This window comes from Solanum dulcamara, chromosome 7, assembly GCF_947179165.1.
Source record: "Solanum dulcamara chromosome 7, daSolDulc1.2, whole genome shotgun sequence".
NCBI classification, from domain to species: Eukaryota; Viridiplantae; Streptophyta; class Magnoliopsida; order Solanales; family Solanaceae; genus Solanum; species Solanum dulcamara.
Window position 1 is genome coordinate 29157172 of NC_077243.1, and position 23487 is coordinate 29180658.

Sequence of the window (23487 nt, forward strand, 5' to 3'; positions counted from 1 at the left end):
ATATGGTGAATGTTTTTGTTATAGCAGCCTTGTCGGCTCGTGTGCCCTTTCATGATGTGAAACAAATGAAAGAGGCTACATGTACATGAAAAAGTTTTAAACTATTGAGGGTTTTATATATAGTATCACATCACTCACGGTTCAACTTAAGTGTAGTTGATAAATACGCATGAGAGGGTCCAGGTCGGAACCCAGTTGCGGCCTACGGGGTTGGGTCGTGACAGAAATGGTATCAGAGCAGTTCGTCCTTAGAGTATCTACAGACCGTGTCTAGTGGAGTCTTGTTTATCGGTGTGTTGTGCACCACATCTATAGACAGGAGGCTACAGGACAGTTAGGATGTTACTTTCTTTCAGATCTAAGATCGTGCGGTAGAGCTATGTTATTAGGATGATCCCTCACTAATGTACCATTATATTTGCAGCAATGCCTCCAAAGAAAGCGACAGTTGCTCAGAAGGGCAAGTCAATAGCGGATGAAACATGTCAGACTTCGGGGGTTATTAAGGCTCATGCCCAGTCTATGTCGGGAATCATTCTCCAGTCGGCGAGCTCTACTACGCCGCCACCCCCAGAGGAGCCTAGAGCAGCAGTAGCTGCAGCCTCCGAGGCCCCAGTACCTAGGCCTCTAGCCCCACAGCTAGGGCCAGAAGACAGGACAATGAGGGATGCAGTTCAATTATTGACCAGATTAATGGCAGGGCAGGTTCAAAGGCATGGGCTGGGGATAAAGAGGCGATGCAGTGAGCGCTAGACCGATAAAGATTACGGCAGAGGCCAGCATAAGAAGGCTAAGTTGGCTGGTGATTCGGGGGAGCCTCAAGGCAGACAACCTTACCAGTATAGTCGATACCCTACCCAACTAGCTTGGAGGGTGCCTCTTCAGTCCCCAGGTGGAAGATTCAATAACACGAGATGTTCAGGAGTTGGTCAAAGCTCTAGGGTTTCGGGTTCACCAATAAGCAAAGGTTCGCGTCAGTCAAAGACACCTTTGCCCCAGTGTCCTCACTGTGGCAAGACTCACTTTGGGGAATGCCGTCTTACTACAGGTGCTTGTTTCGCCTGCGGCCGTCAAGGCCATTTGGTGAGAGAGTGTCCATTCAGAAAAAAATTTAAGAGATGCAACTCAACCTATTGGATCAATTATTGGAGTTCCTTCTTCGTTGGCTATGTGCCCTAAAAGGCAGGATATTCATACCTCAGTAGGCCATGGTAGAGACCGTGGCAGACCTTCTAGTTCTAGGAACTCGTCGAACTGCATTAATGCTTTGGCTAGTGGACAGGACCAGGAGGTGTCATCAAATGTAGTTCCAGGTATATTATTAATCTCCTCTCAGGATGTATATGTATTAATAGACCTAGGCTTCACCTTGTTATATATGTCTCTGTTGGCTATCAGTATTGGGCGCCCTGTGTGGCTGTGATATAATACGATAGGAATATATATGATGTTGGCCCTGTGAGGCATTATTGGCATTTTCTGCATGCAGGTGTTGAGATAGTAAGAAATACAGAGGAAACTCTGCCCAAATTTTCGTAGAAATAAAAAGAGAATGAGCTGTAGGGCTATAGTATGTCTTGAAACGTGGTTCTCGCAACAATGATGAGATTTGACTAAACAAGTATAGCTGACCTTGAGAAATGAGTTAATTGTTGAATTAATGGCAATAAAAACTAGGAGATCGATATTGATATAGTAGAACAAAGTTGGAAAGGAGCTATAAGCCAAGGAAGATGACTTATAAAAGACTGATAGATCGGAATAAAACGATATGGAGAGGCTTCTCCTGAATTGATACATAGGGATAAACTATGACAAGTTATGGTTGAAGGAAGTAACGGTATGACTAAGACAAGAGTACGAGGGATAAAGAATTGTGATGGATATGAAGTGTTAAGAAGACAGCTAGAAATTGAAAGTATAGTATGATGAAAAAGTAATAAGATAAGGCCCCTACTACCACGAAATTGATATGGTTTTAAGCAGGATTAGAAATGAGCCTTAGGCACACGACAAAGGTGCAAGCTCAGGAGGCGTAAAGAAGTATGGTGTACACGTGACTCCACTCTAATGATTAGTGGTATCCACTGGAATAAAGTTAGTATAATGACGAAGCTCGAAACATGAGTCATTAAAGTATAAGTACACTCGAGTGGGGAATGTGCACCAATTATGAGCCCTCGCTAATTACTGATTGGGATGAATGAAATGTGGCTTTGAGTGCACTACTACATTACGGATACTACTCGAGTATCAATCATTAGATAAGATTCGATTCGAGATATTCCAAATATTACAGCACCCTACGATTGTGCTAGGGTTTCCTAGAAAGGCAACCTAACGTGGGGATGATTTAACAGAAGATGTAGATATGGTGCAGCCCGTTAAATATGTTGGAATAGAATTATTCGCGTGTAAATAGCTGAAGATATACGGAGAATGACATAGGTACACCCTAAAAGGGGGGAAGTGGACAAAAAAAGTACAAGCGTAAAAGAAAATCAACTGATGCTATCGCATGTAAATGGGGACGCTTAAACGTCAAACGAGACCCCATAAGGGATGGACGTTATCATACCTAAACTGATGCACCGGATTCCGTCAAAACTCCGAAGTTGAGCGTGCTCGAATAAGAGTAGCACTAGGATGGGTGACCCCCTGGGAAGTGAGAAAGAGAACAAAACAAGTATGACAAAAAGAGATTATAAAGGCGTGTTGGTACAATGACACATATAGAACAGAGTAAGCCAAGAGCAGAAAAGATTATGACTGAAATACAATGCACCTCGTGAAAATGGCACAAGAATAGTTGTGCAACCTATGAATATTGGCATACTAAGAGCGAGGTCAAATGATTACTCGATAAAAGAAAGTCAGTAATAACAATGAGATTGCAATATTTAGAATCTATTCAGGAAAAGTGTAAGATGGTTCGAGGCAGAACTATTCAGATATAATCGGTATTAAGGACAAGAGCCATAGTGGAGCCTTGACCTCGACTAAAGGAGGTAAGCCACTAGTATAGCAATGCTAAGGAATTTTCTCGACTGCTCTATGTCCGTACACACGTTTATGTAAGGATTCCAATATGATGTATGGTAAGAAAACGAGAGAAAAGATCTGAGTAAAAGAGAAAGATAGCATACATAAGGTATTACAAGTTAGATTAAGAGGAGTTGTACAATAGCTTAAGTTAAAAGAAGCATCAGCAGTCTGATAGCCTATCTCAGGGAATGGAAACCCCGACTCAGAGGTGGAAAGCAGTTAATATGTATTATAGTACGAGCTGACCTTGCATTCTAAGGAACTGGGAGTTCATACGGGCTATGGTAGATGGGCTGACAGAATCAACCTGTTCCCCTCCAGTTAGAAAGGCATATTCAGTTGAGGGTTCTGCGAAATGACATAGTAGGGAAATAATAAGATTTCACGGAGTCCCCACATCTATTATCTCAGATAGAAAAGTTCAATTTACAGCTAACTGCTGGAAATCATTTCGAAAGAGATTGACGAACCTAGATGAATCTTAGTATGACATTTTGCCCTTCGATTAAGGGACAGGCCCAGATGTGATCCACTAAATTATTGATGAAGTAAAGCTTATTTCGGGATAAGATATTGATTAGCAGCCTAAAGTCAGCAAGAAGGGGATACATTGATCCTTCGCAGAGCATTTTTAGAATAGATAAAGCTGCATATGAGTGAGACCTACCATCCGATTTGAAACAATACATTCAGTTTTCACAGATCAATGCTCCATAAGAATGGGAACGACGCTCCCAGAATATTTCCCGTGGAGGAGGTCCACGTAATAGGGAGTTATCCTACGAGGGGCAACCTATCTCCATCCGGAATCAGCAGATTAAACGGGTTGCGAACTAAGGACATAGCTTCCGTCAAGGTACTGTGGCGGAATAAGAATAGTGAAGACATAAACTGGGAGGTTGAAAAGGACATGAAAAACAAGTGTTCGTGCCTATTCCCGATGTCTACGGATAGCCCCAGTCTTGGAACTAGTATATTAATTACTTGGACGAAAATGTATGCCATTCCAGTAGAAAGGCATCTCCCTATGATCCGTATAAAGTCTTAAGAAAAGTTTTATTCAACATTCGGGGACGAATGTTCTAAAGGGGGGAAGGATGTTACACCCTGCACTCTTGAGCTCGGAACGTATTCTTAAGTTCCTTAGATACTATCATGTGAGTCGGATAAGCTACGACACTATCAAACAACTCTAAGGAAAGAAGATTGTGATACCTCGCGAGAAGGGAGGTTGGAGATAGAGTCATAAGAATCCGAAAAGAGTTGGAGGCTAAGAAATGAGTCGTAGGACTCGATTTACCTAGGTAAGACACTAAGTTAAGAGTCTTATACACTTAAGTTCTTAAGGATATATCAAGCTTACGTAGTACGGATTACATAGGCTCTTAAAGTGAGACGAAATTACGAACCCGCGAGGAAGGGAAAAAGACGATGCGTGGCAGCCAATGGAGGAGCGACACGTGGCAGCACCTCAAGCAAGTAGGTGATGCACCTACTTAGGGTCAAGTAGGTGATGCAGCTGCTTGGGGGAGGTGGACCCCGCTGCCATGTGGCATCCCCTAATTGGCAGCATGACACGGTGGCCTATCATGGCTTGACACGTTTCACCCCTTGGGACCACCCATATAAGTGATATGTATCTCAAACTTCAGCTTGTTCATCAAAATTTCCAGCAGCAACGTGAGAAAACAAACCCTAAGAGCTAAGGAGAAAATTTCGACGGCTTGGGAGAAAAAAATAGGTAAGTCCCATTTTCGTTCCGTAAATTAATTAATTAGCGTATAATACGATGATATGGAAGTATTAGTAGTACAAAATTAGGATTTGGTGCAGCAAAAATCGGACAGCAAGCTGCCACAATGATTCAGCACGTGAAAACAATTCCGAGGCGCGATTTTGGCCAGTTCTAGCCAATTTCGGGAAAGGTAAGTTCTTTCCCTCTAATTCGAAGTTTATGATGTTAAATTATGGTGTATTACACACCTTAGTATCTGCTGGAAGTTGGGTAAAAGGTTTGAAAAGTTCAGCGTTCGGAATAAACGAATTTGGAATCGCTATAGTTAAGTTGTTGTCGAAATAAGGTGTTGTACGCGTAGGGGCTGCTGCTGGTTGTGTTGTGGCGTTTTGCAGTGTCTAAAAGTAATCTAAATGAGGTGTGGGAGCTGCTGGTTGCAGCCACATGACCCTCCGCTTTGCAATTAAAGAATTCGCGAAAGAAAGATTAAAGACTCTAGTTTTGGTATCTTAGTTTTGAGTTAATTGTCAGGGGTTAATATTGTGTAATTTTGGTCGTAATATGTATATGTATGGGTTGGTGGTTGCATTGTTAGTTGGCTGCAGGTGCTAAGGACATGGTTGGGAATTCGGATAGGGCACATTATAGGGGAGGTGCTGCCCGATTTTCGTTAACATCCTAACTAGTTAAGGAACTAGCCGAGAAGGCGAGCGAAGGGATGAATGTTATGAATACTCGTGGGTAGTCTAAGTTGCTGAAAAGTCCAAGGTTGTTAATACTTACATTACTTCCATGTTAAATAGGTTTCGAGGACAACGATGTGGACGTGATTAAGAGAAGTCCATACAAGGTATGTGAAGCGTTCTTTTGGCATGTTTTGGTATAAGTATGTCGAACTATTCTTCTTTTCTTTTGGCATGTCTTAGATATAATTTATGAATGATATGTACATGATATTTGGGATTCAATCCATTCGTAAAGCCCTGAGTATGAGTCGAGACTCTTGTTTACTTCTTGGTATTAGAACTTCTGCAATAGCTGAGTCATTGCCTTTTTGTCTTCTATGTGATGAAAACTAGTACATGTAAAGCCTATTTCTTCTTTCCTTTGGAATGGCTTAACTTTAAGTGAAATGGTATATGATATAGGTTTAGAGAAAATTCCATTTATGAGCTCTGATTGTAACTCGTGACTTGTAGTCACTCCTGAACATTAAGAGTCTGAAAGTAGTCAAACTACTATTCTCGAGCCTGCTATATAATGAATAGAAAGTAGAGGTACCAGCTCCTCTTTTTAGAGGCTCTGAAATGATAAATGTCGTTGATTGCATGAGTTGAGTCTTTGACTAGATAAATTGTGTTTCTGATTGCATAGACTATATTTCTGATTGCGTGAATTATGTGGCATTATTTTGATGCATGTTTGTGATCCCTGAAGCCCCAACTGATATAAGCCCTAATGACATCTAAAGGGATACCTCGGATAATTACTCCCCCAGTCTTCAGGTGACGGTTCACTTGAATGTTTTATCGAGTCTTAGATAATGACTTAGTTGCATATGGTTTCTCACTACTCTACTCGTGCATACTGTAACCCATCCTTCCTCGAGTCCCATGATGGGCCGGGATATGTTATCGTGCATAGTGTTACTGCTTCTTTCACCGCGTCCCGGGCCGGATGTGTATAGTTCCACGCACAAGGAGACGATGTCGTATGTGAGGTGTGATATATGTTATATGTTATGACGATACGATTATTCACCGAGTCCCGAGCCGGCAGTAATATGATAGTATATGTGGTGAAATAAGGAAGGAACACCGAGTCCCTCCTTAGAGGGCCGGGTACATATGTATATTATGATGGTATGCTATAGACGTACACCACTCCATTCACTGAGTCCCTCACTAAAGGGCCGGATACTTTATGTAGGCATGCATATGAGATTAAAGCAATACATTGTGACCTTGAGCCCCGTAGTGAAACGGGTATAATACGATGATATACATGATAAGATGATACCGTATACGATGATATGATGAAATAAAATGCATTATGACTCAATAATATGAGATTATGAAGTAATGATTATGACACTGAGTTCACTAGAGGGCCGGGCATAGTATATGATGATGTATAGGATTACGTGTCCTAAAGTGCAGGTACAGTAATTTGTTAATTGTTATACTTGCCCCCTGCATCCCTATTTCAGTTATGATCTTAGTTACGATGTGTTATGCTTTACATACTCAGTACATATATCGTACTGATCCCCCTTTTCTTGGGGGGTTGCGTTTCATACCCGCAGGTACAGATGTTTATTCTGGAGATCCATCAGCATAGGAGTTCCTCTCAGCTGTGTCGGAAGTGCTTCACTATTCTGGATCCTAAATTTTGATGCTGGTCACTTAATGTATATATTTGTACATTAAGGGGTACGGCGGGGGTCTTGTCCCACCATATGTTATTGTTACTATTCTTAGAGGTCTGTAGAAATATGTATATGTGGGTTGTTTGTGAGTTACTTTCGATGTTGCCTATTCGATATATGGTGAATGTTTTTGTTATAGCAGCCTTGTCGACTCGCGTGCCCTTTCATGATGTGAAACAAATGAAAGAGGCTACATGTACATGAAAAAGTTTTAAACTATTGGGGTTTTTGTATATAGTATCACATCACACACGGTTCAACTTAAGTGTAGTTGATAAATACGCATGAGAGGGTCCAGGTCGGAACCCAGTTGCGGCCTACGGGGTTGGGTCGTGACAGTCTACCTACTCTTGCAGTTGGCAAGGCTAGCCTGTGCTGAAGGCACTCGTGGGACTAATGATCTAGCTTCCTGTCACGACCTAACCCCGTAGGCTGAGATTGGGGTCCGACCTAGACCCCCGTATACATAATTGTCAAATATAAGAACTATACACATGAACCCAGTGGGTGATAAAATATTCATACACGTTTGACCTCTTTCATTTGCATCATGTCATGAAAGGGCACGCAAGCCGATAAGGTTGCCATGTCATAAGAACATTTACAACTAAACAAACTCACAACAACCCACATACACATATGTCTACATACCTCTAAGAATAGGAACGACAACATGTGGCGGGACAGGGCCCCCGCCGTACCCCTGCATAAACAAATATATACATCATAGGACCAGTATTCAAAAGCTAGGCTCTGAAATAGTGAAGCACTTCCAACATAGCTGAGCAGAAATCCTAAGTTGGCGGATCTCCAAAATGAACATTTGTACTTGCGGGCATGAAATGCAGCCCCCCGAAGAAAGGGGGTCAATACGATATATGTACTGAGTATATAAAGCATGGACTGTAATAAATAAAGCCATTACCAGAATAGAAGGTGCAAAAATGAGAAAAATATCCAGAATATCAAAATGTTTTTCATAATCATAGATAATGTACGCGGAAAAACATATGCCATATCCGGCCCTATTATGAGACTCGGTGAACAAATATAAAATGTGGTCGCCGCCCCATCACTGGCGCCACAGCACATCATAACTCCAGAGTAGGAAATATCTCCGTAACAGATCATATCACATCAGATGGTCATATCAGATCATATCATATCATAGGTGTACATGGCACATCATAACTCCACAAATCAAACCCATGTACAGGTCGTACCTGCCCCTTCACGTCGGGGCACGACGAATAATGCAGAAAAGTATGCATGATAACAAAACTTGGCCCGGGTTCGGTGAAGAAAACATTGAGGCATCCACGAGTAGAGTAGTGAGAAATTATATGCAATTTAAATCATATTTGAGAGTCGACGGAATAATCAAAATGAGCTTTCCTTCAAAATCGAGACAAAAGTCATATCAAGTACCTTTTGAAAGTCACTATGGACTATATCAAAATAGAACTTCTGGGAATCAAATATATGTACCAAGGCATAACAAAATATCTTTTGGAAGTCAAAAAATTGGCCATCCTAGTGGCTTTAAGTATAGGACTTCTTGGGAATCATATGGAAATCATATACTTGTTTCGTAAAAACCATGCCAAAAAGGGAGATTAGCTTTATATACTTATGTCAAATCATGCTAAGAGAAGGAATAATATTTACATACTTATGCCAAAGAAATACTAAAATAAAGTATAAGCCTTACATACGTATGCCAAAACATGCCAAAAGAAGGAAACGTTAGCTTTACATACCTGTTACGGGTTACTTCTTATTCCGTTTGTCTCGTCGTCCTTTAAACCTAAGTAACATGGAAGAAATACAAGTATCAACAACCTTAGGCTTTTCAGCACCTTAGGTTACACACGAATATTTATAGAACTCATCTCCTTGCTCGCCTTCTCGACTAGTTCCCTAACTAGTTAAAGAGTTAACGAAAATCGGGTAGCATTTCCCCTATAATGTGCCCTATCCGAATTTACAATTAGGTCCCTAAGACCTACAGCCAACCAACAACAACAACCTGCAGCAATTCACACCAACAATATACAACATAAACTCCAAACGACTTATTCACAAATACGGTAGCACAATAGAGCGTCTAGCCTTTATTTTGTAATGCCTTTCATTATACGCAACGAAGGGTCGTGTGGATTCAACCAACAGCACCCTAACCCACATTAGAACAATATTAGGCCCTGCAACAACACATCACACCCCTGCAGCAGTACCTCACATGAACAACACTATCCTTCGACGACAATTTAACTATAACAATTCCAATTTAATTTATTTTGATCGTCGAGCATTTCTATGACATTCTTAAACTTCCAGCAGCATACAAGGGGTGTAATACACCATATAACAACACCATAAACTTCAATTTAAAAGGAAAGGCCTTAACTTACGTTAAACATGTCAAACTCGCCAAAACTATCAAAACGCGAAATCTGGAAAGCCCACTGTCTTATATTGTCGCTTAGTTTCTGAGGGGTAATTGAGGGAAACAGGATTTGTGGCCTCAATGAAAGTTATAGACATGTGTATCAAGGTCGCAAACAATTTTGAATTACCCCTACAACAATTTTGTACGAAAATATATGCCCAAAATACTCACAGTTGTCCGTGTAGGATTTTCAAAACAAAACCTGGGCAGTACCCCCTCTACACTTCATCACCCTTTTTCGCGAAGCTAAAAGCAAAACTGGATTTTTGAGGCTAAATGAAAGTTGTAGACCTATAAAATAGATTTCCAAAACATCTTCAATCACTCGAAACAAAGATTTACACAAGGAGTTATACTAGTATTACTAACATCAGTTCTATTCAAAAACGGGTTTATTGACAAAAACGAGAAGCTCCTCGAAACCCCAACTATAAATTTTATGTTGTTAAACCCCACTATATCAACCTAGGATACCTTAAATAATTAATTCACGGATCGAAAACGGAGGCCTTACCTTATTCTTGTGGATGTCGTGACTCTCTCTTCTCTCCCTCAAGCTTTCTCCAATTTTCCTTAAGTGTAGATGCTGAAAAATGAATCCCGTAGTCATAATTTCAGCATATATATCCAACTTTTGGAGGTGACACGTGGCATCCCCTAGGGGTGACACGTGGCAGCCCCCTAGGGTGCCACCTCATCCATGCATCCAACCCAAATCCGCCATGTGGCAGTGTGGGACCCACCTAGGTGTGTCACCTGCTTGCTTCGCTTTCGTAAGTTTGAAAACTAGTTTTTTTTGCTCCCTTTCGTAGGTTCATCATCTCGTCTTATTTTAAGTTCGACGTGTACTCAAGTAGCTTAGTTATGTAAGACGTCCAAGTCGCTAGCTTACGCGAGTCAATCGAGTCCTATGACTCATTTCTCAACCTCCAACTCCTTTCGAATTTTTATAACCTTATTTCCAATCTTCCTTATTATGAAGCATTTCGTTCTCCTTTCATTGGAGTTATTTGATAGCATTATAAACTATCTGACTCACATAATAATTTTTAAGAAACTTAAGAGCCTTCCCAGAAACTTGAGAAGCTTAAGAAGCATTCTAATGTACCAAAGTACGGGGTGTAACACTTCCCGCACTCATATCACCCTTGGGAATGTCGGCTGAAAGCTAGAGGTCGGCCACCTTGGTTGAAAAAAACCATATGCGAACTACCTCGGCTCTGAGTAGGATAGGCATTAGAACCAATCTGATAGTAGTGATCACCCTTCAATGTCTGAAGAGAGGCCTGGAAGGGGCGGCTGGATTGACCCGACTGAAATCTCTTGCAGGATCTATCATAGGACTCTTGGGGTCTAAAGCAGCGCCCATCATGGCTATCCTCCTATCTAGCTCTCTTGCCGCTGCCTCCTTGGGCCTTGCGACAGAGCTGCTCGAGTGTTCAGGCATGGTCTACCACCTCTAGAAATGAGCGTCCCACTGAGAATTAAGACTAAGTCTTAATCTACAACGCGAGCCTCAATCCCATGACGAAGCACCAGAATCTCTCCTCTTCTGTAGGTAATATCCTGGTGGAATGCTTGGAGAGTTCATTGAATCGGGGCCTCGTACTCTGATACGTTCATGGAGCTCTTCTCCAACTGTGAAAACTAATCTCGAAGCTAATCTATGACGCTCCTGGGAATAAATCCGGCCAAGAATGCCTCTAAAAACTCAGCCCGTATGATCGGTGGAGACCCAGCTAGCCTGGTTTCTAAGTATGTACGCCACCATTATCGGGCGGGACTGTCTAGCTGGTAAGTAGTGAAATCAGCTTCTCCCGACTCCATTGAACCCAAAGTCTATAGCCACTCGCCACAAGTAGAAACTCGTGTGCATCCTCACCCATAGCCCTAGAAAATCTCGATGGTGATAGTCTAAGGAACATCCCGAGCATCTTCTGCTCCTGAAATGGCATGATGCCCTCCAAATCATTAGACTGAGCGGTCGGTGCCGGTGGCTGCTGAACAATCGATGCCACTAATGGAGGCTAGTCTTGCAGTACCGGAGCGGGGGGAGATGGGGCCTCTTGCATACCCCCAATGGCAGCTAGAATTTGGGTGAACATCGCCTGTAAGTCCGGAGATGCAATCGGCTAGGGCTGGGCTGGTCTCGCGCCCACCAGCTGCTGATGTACTGGAGCTACTGGTGGCTCCACCTCTGGCTTTAGAGTGTGATCTCAGTCTCGGGCTGGTGCTATATCCCTGGCATGACCCCGAGGTCGGTTGCTACCTCCCGCGCGCGTGTGATCCATCCTTTAAAATAGTGGAACAAGTGATATTTCTAGAAACCAATAAGACACACACTACGCGATAGCGAAACAAAAGAGACACACTTCTAAAGACATTCTGTAGCCTCTCGAGGATAAGTAATGGATGTCTCCGCATTGATTCGCAAGACTCTACTAGACGTTAGCTGTGTACAAGTGAGACCGGTGAACCTGGGGCTCTGATACCAACTTGTCATGACTCGATTTCTCAGGTCATGGTGGCGCCTACTATAACCCACCAGTAGGCAAGCCGACCCATATTTTGAAACTGCAAGTAATAGGATGTCATGGTAGAAGAACAATAATCTAATATACAATAATAAATTAACAATAGGAGCATAATGTGCTCACCCTCGCCTCCGATCACGATCGCATTAGGTTTTAATCAACGCTGGTATTTAGTACTCGGACCTGCATCATAAAAACAGATTCAGAGTGTAGTATGAGTACCAAAATAACAGGTACCCAGTAAGCATCATATGTCGACTGAGCAATATAAGAAAAAGTAAACTAAAATGCGAGTACAAGATCACAACCAAAGATAAGGCAAGAAGTAAATGTTGGTATGTACACGAGTGTACTAGAAGATAAAGAGACAGAATCTAACTAACTCCGTCGGGATCTCATAAACCCGATGGGTACGCTCGTGCACAAATAAAGAGTAACCACTTGCACAGACTCTCATAAGCCCGACAGATGCAAGAATAACTGAAAGAAAATGAATGGAACCAAAAGGATTTCAACAATATCACCACTTTCCGTACTTGAACAGAACCATTTCCAAACTCTAATACCTCAACTCACAGTTGAGAGTAGATGAAGACTTAAATCAAAAATTCATCACGGAATCAAGAATTTAACCACGTGCAAGCTGGACCACGGACTGCAACTATGTTGTTGTAGCTAATGAGTCAACATGAGTAGGCTAGACCATGGACTCTAACCGGGTAACTGTAACCAAAGGTCGAGCACGGGTAAACTAGACTGCAAACTTTAACCAGGTATCTGTAGCTTGGAAGCCTGGACACAGGTAAGCTAGACCATGGACTTTAACAGGTATCTATACCTAAAGAACCAAATACAAGTAATATTTGTAGCTAAGGTATTGAACTGAATTAGAATCAGTGACCAACCGTGCATCATGGGGAGTAACCCCAAATTGAGTGTCCAAATATAATAACCCGAATCACCGAGAAAACGTCCAAAAATCAAGAATCAAGAGATACAAGACCGATAGGAGAATATGGCATTATGGAGGTAAGGTCACAAGCTGAGTTACTGCTTATCTAAGGCTTAGACTATCAGACTCAAGTCTTCTATATCAGTCTCTAGGGAGCTAACCGTTCGAAACAACATCGGAGTAGGACTAAGGCCTAACGGCACCAAAATCGCGCAAGTCTAAGGCAATACTAGTCTAAGCCTAGACCAAGGCCAAACATGCTTCCAAACGTATAACCATAGGCACAGTATTCATCATAGGCTATGAACAACCAACAACCACAGAAGTCATTCTTACATAGTCTAACAATTACCCAAAATAAGGCCTAGGACATGGATTCTCGGAATTTAGCATGCTCGACTCCCAACCACACCAAACTCATATAAATCAATGTACAATTTCCCAAACCTGCCCAGTCTTACAATGGGAAAACCATAGCCTATCTATAAGCCGACCATGCACGCTCCAACTCACAAAATCAGAGTTTTTCCCTTTCGAACGGCCTACGAATGCTGCCATGCTTTCAATAATAGAATCACAACGTTAATATGATTGTTATGACACTAAAATTATCGAATTCAAAGACGGACCAATTTTGAAGTCTAATGGGAAATGAGGGACCTGCGTTCGAAATTTTGAAATTGACCTTAAAAATAGGTTCTAAACATCACCCCAAGATCACAAATTAATTTGATAAACAATACAAGGTTGGAAAACTACGCAAAACGAGCATGCAACGAAAATTGACAAATTCAAATTAAAAGATGAAAATGGCAGCTTCTTGATCAGCGAATTCTGAAAAAACGAGACTCTCCGAATCTAAATGAATTACATCATGACATTCCTTGCCACAAACCCCACAATCTAGCCTCAAAAATCACTAAAAATGTAGTTCATATGATAAAGATACAATCACCACAAATTCCACAAAATACCACTCCGAAAATAACTAAATTAGTAGGTAATTATGAATTCTTACCTCGAGAAAAGTTTTTCTTCGCGTTTCCGAGCTCACCACTAGATTTCCCACAAAAATCTCTTGAACTTGGACCTTTGAATCACCTAATTTGAGCTTAAAATGGAGGAGAAATCTATGTTGGAATTTTGAAAGTGAAGCTGGAAATCGTTCTTGGTCTCTATTAAAAGACCAGGACATTGGCCTTTGCGAACGCGGCTACAGTGGTCCACAAGCGCGGAGCCCAAGAAACTTAACCTTCGCAAAGGCGTCCAAAGGCATGCGATCGTGAAGGCCAAAGACTTACACCTTCACGAACTCGGCCATGGCTCCGCGATCGCGAAGAACAAATTCATGGACCTCGGCGAATGCAACCAGGGGCCCGCGATCGTGGAGAGTAATTTTGGCTGCACTAGATATCAGCTAAAAACTGAGTTTTCACCATGTTTAAATACTCCGACGGGGTGCTCGAAATTCGTTCGGAATTTCGTGTGCACAAAGAAGATATGCTATCCTACCAAATTGGACGTTTTACATTCAATGGCGCAGTCGAAATTTCAATATGAGGTCGTTATGACTGAAACTGAGTCCACACCCAAGGGTTATTTTGAGCTCAATTCCACAATGGGTCTTGGGATTAGACCGAAAGTCTCGAAAAGTGAACGAAGAGTCGTTTTAGAGCAAACTAGGCATTCTGAAACTAATTGTGTTGTCAAAATTTTCATCAACAAAGTCAATTATATGCCAAATTTTGAAGGCAAAAAGGCCAAATGGTCTTAAACTCGTATCGATTGCCTCGGTACTCGTATCGACCATGCTACTAGCCTAATTTGGCCATTTCGAAACTGTTGGAATCGTCAGAATTTTGGTTTGAGGTCGTTTCCTTGAAGTTATGACTGAAGTCAACTTTTCAAGTTATAAAATCTTCAAAATATGGAAACAGGCCTAAAATCCAAACAAACGACCAGACGACTGAACAGTCAGTGCTAGCAAGTCATAAATGACTTAGGGTCTCTATAGGAATGCTCTAAATGACGGAATGAATGCTTTAATTTAAAACTGACCTGGAGGGTCATTACAACTTTTTTCCAATTAGTTTTTCCTAGTAAGATTTTAATGAGGCACATTATCTATAGACATTCAAGGCGGAGTGTTATAAATCCATTGAATGTGTGGATTGTCCATTTAGTTAATACATGAACTTCTTACATTCATGTATACATACTTCCTAGGTTCTATGAACCATTTTGAATAAAAATGTATTCATTAATTTAGGCATTTAACATAGTGACTTTTGAAGTGATTTTTCAACCTATAAATGAGATTGTCATTCACCATTGTAAGTGACACAATAGAAGAAAAGTTCTCTCCTACATTTCTTGCGTTCTTCTCTTTATACTTATATTGTTCAGAGCTTAATTTTACAACACAATCATTTTTACTTGTCGTATTTTTTGGTTTATCCGCCCCTAAGTGTTTTGATAATCATAATTTTATAGATTATCTTTAATCATTTAATATATTAATCTTTCTTCAATAACCATTAACTCTTTAATCTCTTTTTAATAAACAAAAATAGAGTTACTTTAAGGAATCAAAATATCGGAGTATGTGTATATTCTATTTTCTTAGATTTTTATGTTTATTAGTCAATACTGATGAATTTCAAGAATAATTATTACTGAGAGCAAAATGAAAAGATTGTACTCAATTTTATCTTGATTTTTTAAATAACAATTATTTTAAATTTTTTTAATAAGGACTACAAGTAAAATAATCCGAATAAAGTACTTCGCAAACATTAGTATCGAAATCTCTAACAGAGTGAATTATTTCTACCAATGAAATGAACATAAAATTCCTTCAAATACTTTTACAATACGAAGTTCTCCCAAAGAGAATGAAATGTTAAATGTTGCTTCGTGTCCCTCTAAATTGAACGTGATGGGAAATCTCTATGTATAGTGAGACGATGGAATTAAATAAAGTATGTTATTAGTTTGGATTCTACTAATTAATAATTTTTAGTAGTTTACATCAAAAGTGATCAAGATTAGTTGGTGCAGTGGTGAGACTGTTCCATCCTTAATGTAAATGTCTCGAGTTCAGATTTTGAATATGAAAAAAATCTTGTTGGAAGCATCACTCCCCCAAATAGGTCTTATAATGTACAAATTCAAATTTAATCAGAGTTCCAACAAAAATATCACTGAACACCAAATGAAAAAGAATAAAAAACCAAACAAGTGCTAGATTAGTTTAAACTAGTGCCACCATGATGGGAGTTTCTTTTAAACAAAAATAGTGTGTGTTTTTTTTGTTGTGGGAGGGGGGCGGGAGATATTAGTATGATTTAATGATCAATTATATATAGTTTGTTATAAAACAAATCAAATTAGCAAAGCAATAAGGAAGACAAAAAGATAGAGAGAGAATTTTATATTTGTGTGTATCTTTCATTGCTAAAAATATGACTATTTATAGCCAAATGACAAGGAGAAAAGGTGGGAAACTTGGCCATTTAAGTGGATCCCATTTTATAATAGAACATCCACTTCTATTTATTTATAATACTCCCCTTAGATGTACATGTAAAAGAAAAATTGTAGTGAAAGAACAAATATATATAATTATTCTCAATACACATTGATTGCTGCCTCATTTAAAACCTTGCTAGGAAAATCCAATGAGACAAAATCTAATATAAGAAAAAAAGAGTACAACGCGTATTCTACTCCTCCTGATGAAGACTACGATTCAGATGATTAAGTTTTCGCATTCCAATCTTGTGTACCATCTTTTCAAGAGTAGAGGCTGGTGATGATTTGGCGAATAAATCTGCTGGATTATCACTTGAACGGATTTGTTGTACATCAATATAACCATACTTCTGGAGATCATGTGTGAAGAATAATTTTGATGAAATATGTTTCGTTTTATCTCCTTTTATGAAGCCTCTTTTTAATTGAGCTATGCACACAACATTGTCTTCGAACATGACCGTGGGTACTTTGACATCATACTTTATGTCGCATTTTTCTTTGATGCATTCGTTCATTGATCTCAACCACACATATTCTATACTTGATTCATGAATCGTTATTATCTCATCATGATTTGAAGAAGTAGCAATAATAGTATGCTTCGTAGATCGCCATGATATAGTAGTTCCTTCATATGTGAATAGATAGCCTATTTGAGATCGAGATTTATGGAGGTCCGATAAATAACCTGCATCTGCTTAACCAACAAGGTCTAGACAACCTTTGTTAGTATAAAACAGACCCATATCAACAATCCCCTTTAGATATCGCAGAATATGTTTGAAACATTTCTAATGTCTTCACGTCGGGGAAAAACTATACCTTGCTAGAAAACTAACAAAAAATCTATATCTGGTCTAGTTGCGTTAGTAAGATACATAAGTGCACCAATATCACTAAGATATCGTACTTCAGGGAGGGGCTTCTTCCTTCAACAGAGGTAATGCTTATTCTTCTCCTTCCTGACTAAGGAGTTCTTCATTCTCTTCTAGAGGTCGAAACGGATCTTTGTTCACTTCAAGTTATCGAACAACCATTAGAGTACTTAAGGGATGCTTTGTCTAATAAATTTATTTAAAAAATTTCTCGACGTAGGCAGTTGGTGGATGAAGACCCTGTCATCTAAATGTTCAATTTGCAGACCAAGAAAAAATTTTATTTTTCAAAGATCTTTCATCTCAAATTGTTTCTATAGATATTCAATTGCCTTTTGGACCTCTTTAGGGGTTCCAATCAGTTTTATGTCATCAAAATAAATGGCAAGTTTAAGAAACTCTGATTCCGTTTTTTAAATAAAAATACAAAAAAAAAAGACATCATTTATATAACCTTCATTTATCAAGTACTCACTAAAATGATTATACCACATACGCCCTAATTATTTTAGATCATACAATTATCTTTGTAACCTGATTGAGAACATCTCCCGAGACTTATAATTATATGCTTCAGGTAATTTTAATCCTTCTGTGATTTTCATATAAATTTCATTATCAAGTAAACCATAAAGATAAACTGTAACCACATTCATTAGATGCATTTCAAAATTTTCATGTACAGCTAAATCGATGAGATATCGAAAAGTTATTACATCCAAAACAAGTGAATATATTTCTTCATAGTCGACGCTAGGTCTTTGAAAGAATCCTTGTATAACAAGGCGTGCCTTGTATCTTACAATTTCATTTCTCTCATTTCGTTTTCGAATAAAAACCCATTTATAGCCAACTGATTTTATATCATCAGGAGTTTGGACTATAGGTCCAAAAACCTCACGATTAGCAAGTGAGTCTAATGCTGATTGAATTGCCTCTTGCCACTTTGGCCATTCACATATTCGTCGACATTCTTCGACAAATTTAGGATCAAGATCCTCACTGTCTTGCATAAGATTAATTGCAACATTATATGCAAAAATATTATCCACAATAATTTTTGATCGATCTAAATTTATCCCATCACTTGTAGAACTCATTGAAAGTTCTTCATTTACTTGAGTATCGAATTCACTGATTTCTTCAGGAATATCAGGATTAATCAGATCTTGAACTTTTTCATGAATTTCTTTTATAGTGTCATCTTTATTATTTCTCTCTCTTCTTTATCTAGGATTTTTATCCTTTGAATCCAATGGTCTACCACGCTTCAAGCGTGTTTGAGATTCAGAAGCAATGACACTAGTAGATGGTCCTGTTGGGACGTCAATTCGAGTAGGCACATTCACTACAAGAATATGTGACTTAGTTATCCATTTCAAATCAGTAAATGTATCTGACATTTGATTTGTTATTTTCTGTAAGTGGATGATCTTTTGGACCTCCTGCTCGCATACAGGGGTACGTGGATCAAAATGAGATAGTGATAAAACTTTATACTCAATTTCCCTTTTGGGTTCCTTTTTCTCTCCCCCTAATTGTGGGAAATTCGTTTCATCATACCGACAATATGAAAATCAATCAGTGAATAAATCTCCTGTCAACGGTTCAAGATAATGAATTATATAGAGTGAGTCAAACCCAACATATATGTCTAACCTTCGTTGAGGGCCCATCTTAATGCGTTGTGGTGGTGCTACAGGCACGTAAACCGCACAATCAAAAATTCGTAGATGAGTTATATTTGGCTCATGACTAAATACTAATTGTGACGGAGATTACTTATTATAATTAGTCGGTTTGAGACGAATGAGTGCTGTTGCATGTAAGATAGCATTACCCCAAACACTAATAGGCAATTTTATTTTCATAAGTAGTGGTCTTGCTATCAATTATAGGCATTTAATAAATGACTCTGCGAGGCCATTTTGAGTATGAACATGAGCAACAAAATATTCAATTATTATCCCAATTGATAAGAAATAATCATCAAAAGCTTGGAATGTAAATTCTCTAGCATTATCGAGGTGAATAGCTTTAATAGGTTAATCTGGAAATTGCGCCTTTAATATTATCATTTGTGCCAATAACTTCGCAAATGCCAGGTTGCGAGATGATAAGAGGCATACATGAGACCATCTTGATGATGTATCTATGAGGATCATAAAATATCTAAACAACCCACTAGGTAGATGAATAAGTCCACATATATCCCTATGTACACATTCTAAAAATTAGGAAATTCGATGCCAACCTTCAGTGATGATGGCCTGACAATTAACTTGCCTTGATAACAAGTAGCACATAAAATTCATCATTTGTTAGAATCTTCAAATTCTTTAATGTATGTCCAATTGAATTTTTAAGAATTTGTCTCATCATTATTGATCCAGGATTACCTATTCAGTAATGCCATAGCACAAAAAACATTAAAATCAGTAAACTTCTGATTTACGATCGAATGTGCTTCAATTGTACTAATTTTTGCATAATATAGGACAAAAAACAAAATTGATAATTTCTCCAAAATATATTTCTAGCTTGAGGCACTCTTGTTTATACCAAGATGTTCAATATTTATTTCATTTAGTGTCTCAACATGATATCCATTTCGGCGGATATCTTTGAAACTTAACAAGTTTTTTGAGGATTTAGAAGAGAACAACGCATCTTCTAGAACAAGTTTTGTTCCATTAGGCAAAAATATAATAGCTCTTCCACAACCTTCAATCAATTTCAGATTACCAAAAATTATTGTAACATTTGCTTTCTTTTTAAGCAAGTAAGAAAAGTATTTCTTATCTTTGAATATGACATGAGTTTTCATGATAGATTATTGATCCAAACAAAATTTGAGGCATATCCATTTTTTTCTTCAAAAAAAGAGACATAAACAAAGTAAATATTATTATTAAACAAAGTTATTATAAAAACATTTAAAGGATTAGAAAAACATAAAAATACCAACTAGCATAAACAACGAAAAGAAAATTATCTAGATTATAGCGGGCTCATGGTGATCATTTGTCCTTCAGGGATTGTAAGGAAATCAACTATATTCAGATGCATAGGCTCAATATTATCTTCAGATATAAAATTTGTCTCTGGATTATTCTCACTCTTTTTCAAGGATGTCTGATAGAGCTTAACCAGATACTTTGAGGATCGACATGTAGTTGACCAGTGCCCCATTCCTCCACATCTATGACATACACTTTTTGATTTTTTCTTTTGCATAGATTCACATTTTCGCCTTTCCTTTTATATTGCTGGTTATTCTTTGGTACAAGACGACCATCATGATTAAATATTTTTTTACGACCATGACCACAACCTTTTTTTCGTTGGTTGTAATTTGCCTGATTCACTTCAGGGAGTTGCATAGAACTAACGGGCCGACTTTCATGATTTTTCATTAATAGGTCGTTATGTTGTTCAACAATAAGAATGTGTGAATGTAATTGAGAATATTGTTTAAAGCCCATTCCGCGATATTGCTTCATGAGCATATTCGCGAGAGGGAATATGAAGTATGATTTTTCAAGCTTGTCATGTTCAATGACTTTTTCTTCGCATAATTTAACTGCGATATAGTTCTATACATGGAAGAATTATATTCAGTTATACTTTTAAAGTCTACTAACTTCAAATTGAACCAATCATGATGTGTTTGTGGAAGAATGACTAACTTCAGGTGGTCATATCTTTTTTTCAAAATTTTCCACAGTTTAAGGGGGTCTTTAATTATGAGGTATTGCATTTTTAACCCCTCGTCAAGATGTTTAATGACCTCCAAGTTCATTTTTGTTCTTTTGAGTGTTTTTATCATTTTACCCCTTCCCGTAGCTTTTTTATAGCTCTTATGTATTGTTGGAAAGGATGTCACGCTCCTCAAGGTATTTTTTTGAGTTTTGAGGTGGTTTGACCATTATTTAGGTTTAAGGTTTGAAAGAGTTGACTTTAGTCAATATTTGAAGATTCGGGTGTCGTATCAGAATTCTGATGGTTCCATCAGCTCTGAAAGGTCCATTTTGGTCCAGAAGGAAGGTTGGTTTGGATTTTGGAGTCTTCGTTTTGAGTTTACGTGATTTTGCCATTTTAACTCTAAGTTTTGGCCAAGGTTTGACTTCAATCAACATTTTGAGTAAACACGCTCGAATGAAAATTTCGTTAGCGCAGTTACCTACGAAACATCGATTTTGGTCTAGAACGACCTTTGGTTTAGTTTCCAAAGTGCTCGAAATAAGTTTTAGGCCATTTATGCGTTTTGGAAGCTTTCTTTGGAATGTATTGACTTTTGTCAACATTTCAATGAAATGACCTCCATTGAAAAATCCATCGATTTCATTGATTCCGGATTGCCGTTTCTGGTTGGGTAGAATTGTCTGTTTGCAATCACGGGGTGCCGAATGAATTTCGGACGCCCATCGAAGAAAAACTCAATTTTCCAAAGTTCAGCCCCAACTGAATTGTTGGCGCAAGAGCTTTTGCTCTTCGCGTTCGCCACATAAGGGTACGCGATCGCGAAGGTCTGAGACCCTAGTATCTCTATCGCATGACTGACCATCGTGATCAAGATGTGTTAGCTGGAGCAAACCTCACGATCGCGAGTCCCAACTCAAGATTTCGATGAATAAATTCAATAATTTCAGTGAATCAAAAGACCCGTTTCTAACAACTATGTCCCATTTCGAGGCTTAGTAATTTTGGGATTTTGAGAGCTACTCTTGGCCATTTTCAATCATTACTGCTTTAGTATGTTGATAATTCTTACAGGGACATTTCGAGACCCTTTTTTGTCCTAAAAACTTTTAAGTTTCGCTTAAATTCGTTGTTTCTTTGCATTTTGAAGTATTCTAGGGCTTAAATTTGGTGGGGTTGTTTGAGCTCTTCCGATGCTCAGAATTTTCCCATTTTTGGGGCACAAGTTCCTTGAGTTGTTTGGGAACATGTGATGGAGTTGGTTTTTCAATTTCATGTGTGGGTCCCAATGTCAAATTTTTACCTAATTTTAGTTTCGTTTTTAATTATAGCAATATGGGTATCGTTGGCCTTGTTTTGATGCGTTCTTTGATAATTTGATAGAGTGACATCGTTTAGAGGTGGCCCGGAAAGGAAAGACTAACGTTTAGAATTTCGGGCGCGGTTTCAACTTTGAGGTAGTTTATGGCTTACTCTTGTTAAACATGGCTTCGTTAGAATCGGTTTATATTGAGTAGTATTGCATGATTAGGGTGGTGATTTAAGTGTTGATATCCTATTGAAAAATTTTAATAATAAAATTTGTTCAAGAAAGCAGCTCACAAACGTTTTAGCTTTTATTCATATCTGATAGTGGAGATATTTTACAAAAAGAGTATAGAGAGCTCGTTCAGAAGTCGATGCTCGATTCTTGATTGATGCCCCCTCCGTTTACAAACTGTTTCCTTTTATAGACGAAGGAGACAGACTCAAACTGACTGAGTTAATCCTATCCGAACTTCAAAATTACATTTACATATGTTTAATAGTTACTTGAAAATGACATTTTGTCTACTAGAAAAAGGAAGAAAAGAAGAAACAACTCTTCTTCCTTCATTTTTCAAAGTAAACAAACTAGTTATCAAACTAGTAGGACCACCTCTGTTATCACTATCATACCAAATGTATTCTTATCTTCTTTGCATCCTTATCTTCTATCTTCATATTATGACAAAAAGTTAGATATCAGTCGCTTTCATCTTTTTCTTTCTTCTTATCTTCTTCTATCAACTTTTCTTTCTTCGTTCCTTATCTTCCTCTATCCATCCATCTGTCTCTGTTTTATTCGGAAAACGTTGACATGACATCTTCTATTATCTTTTTTTTTGGAGAGCAAAATTCACACGTGCCTTTTGCGTGCTTCCTCATTTCGCACAATCGTTGCTGAGCCTGAGGGCTAGATTTAATA

The 23487-nt window shown here is 38.7% G+C and overlaps 1 long non-coding RNA gene across 1 annotated transcript in view; it reads right to left on the reverse strand.

Moving 5' to 3' along the window:
• Positions 1-23487, reverse strand: part of LOC129896371 (uncharacterized) — a 79220-nt gene that overhangs the window by 26529 nt on the left and 29204 nt on the right. The window contains exons 3-4 of the long non-coding RNA XR_008767957.1: positions 12318-12377; positions 8969-9015 (exon numbers count right to left, since the gene is read on the reverse strand). This is a non-coding gene — a long non-coding RNA (uncharacterized LOC129896371). The remainder of the gene's footprint in view (positions 1-8968; positions 9016-12317; positions 12378-23487) is intronic.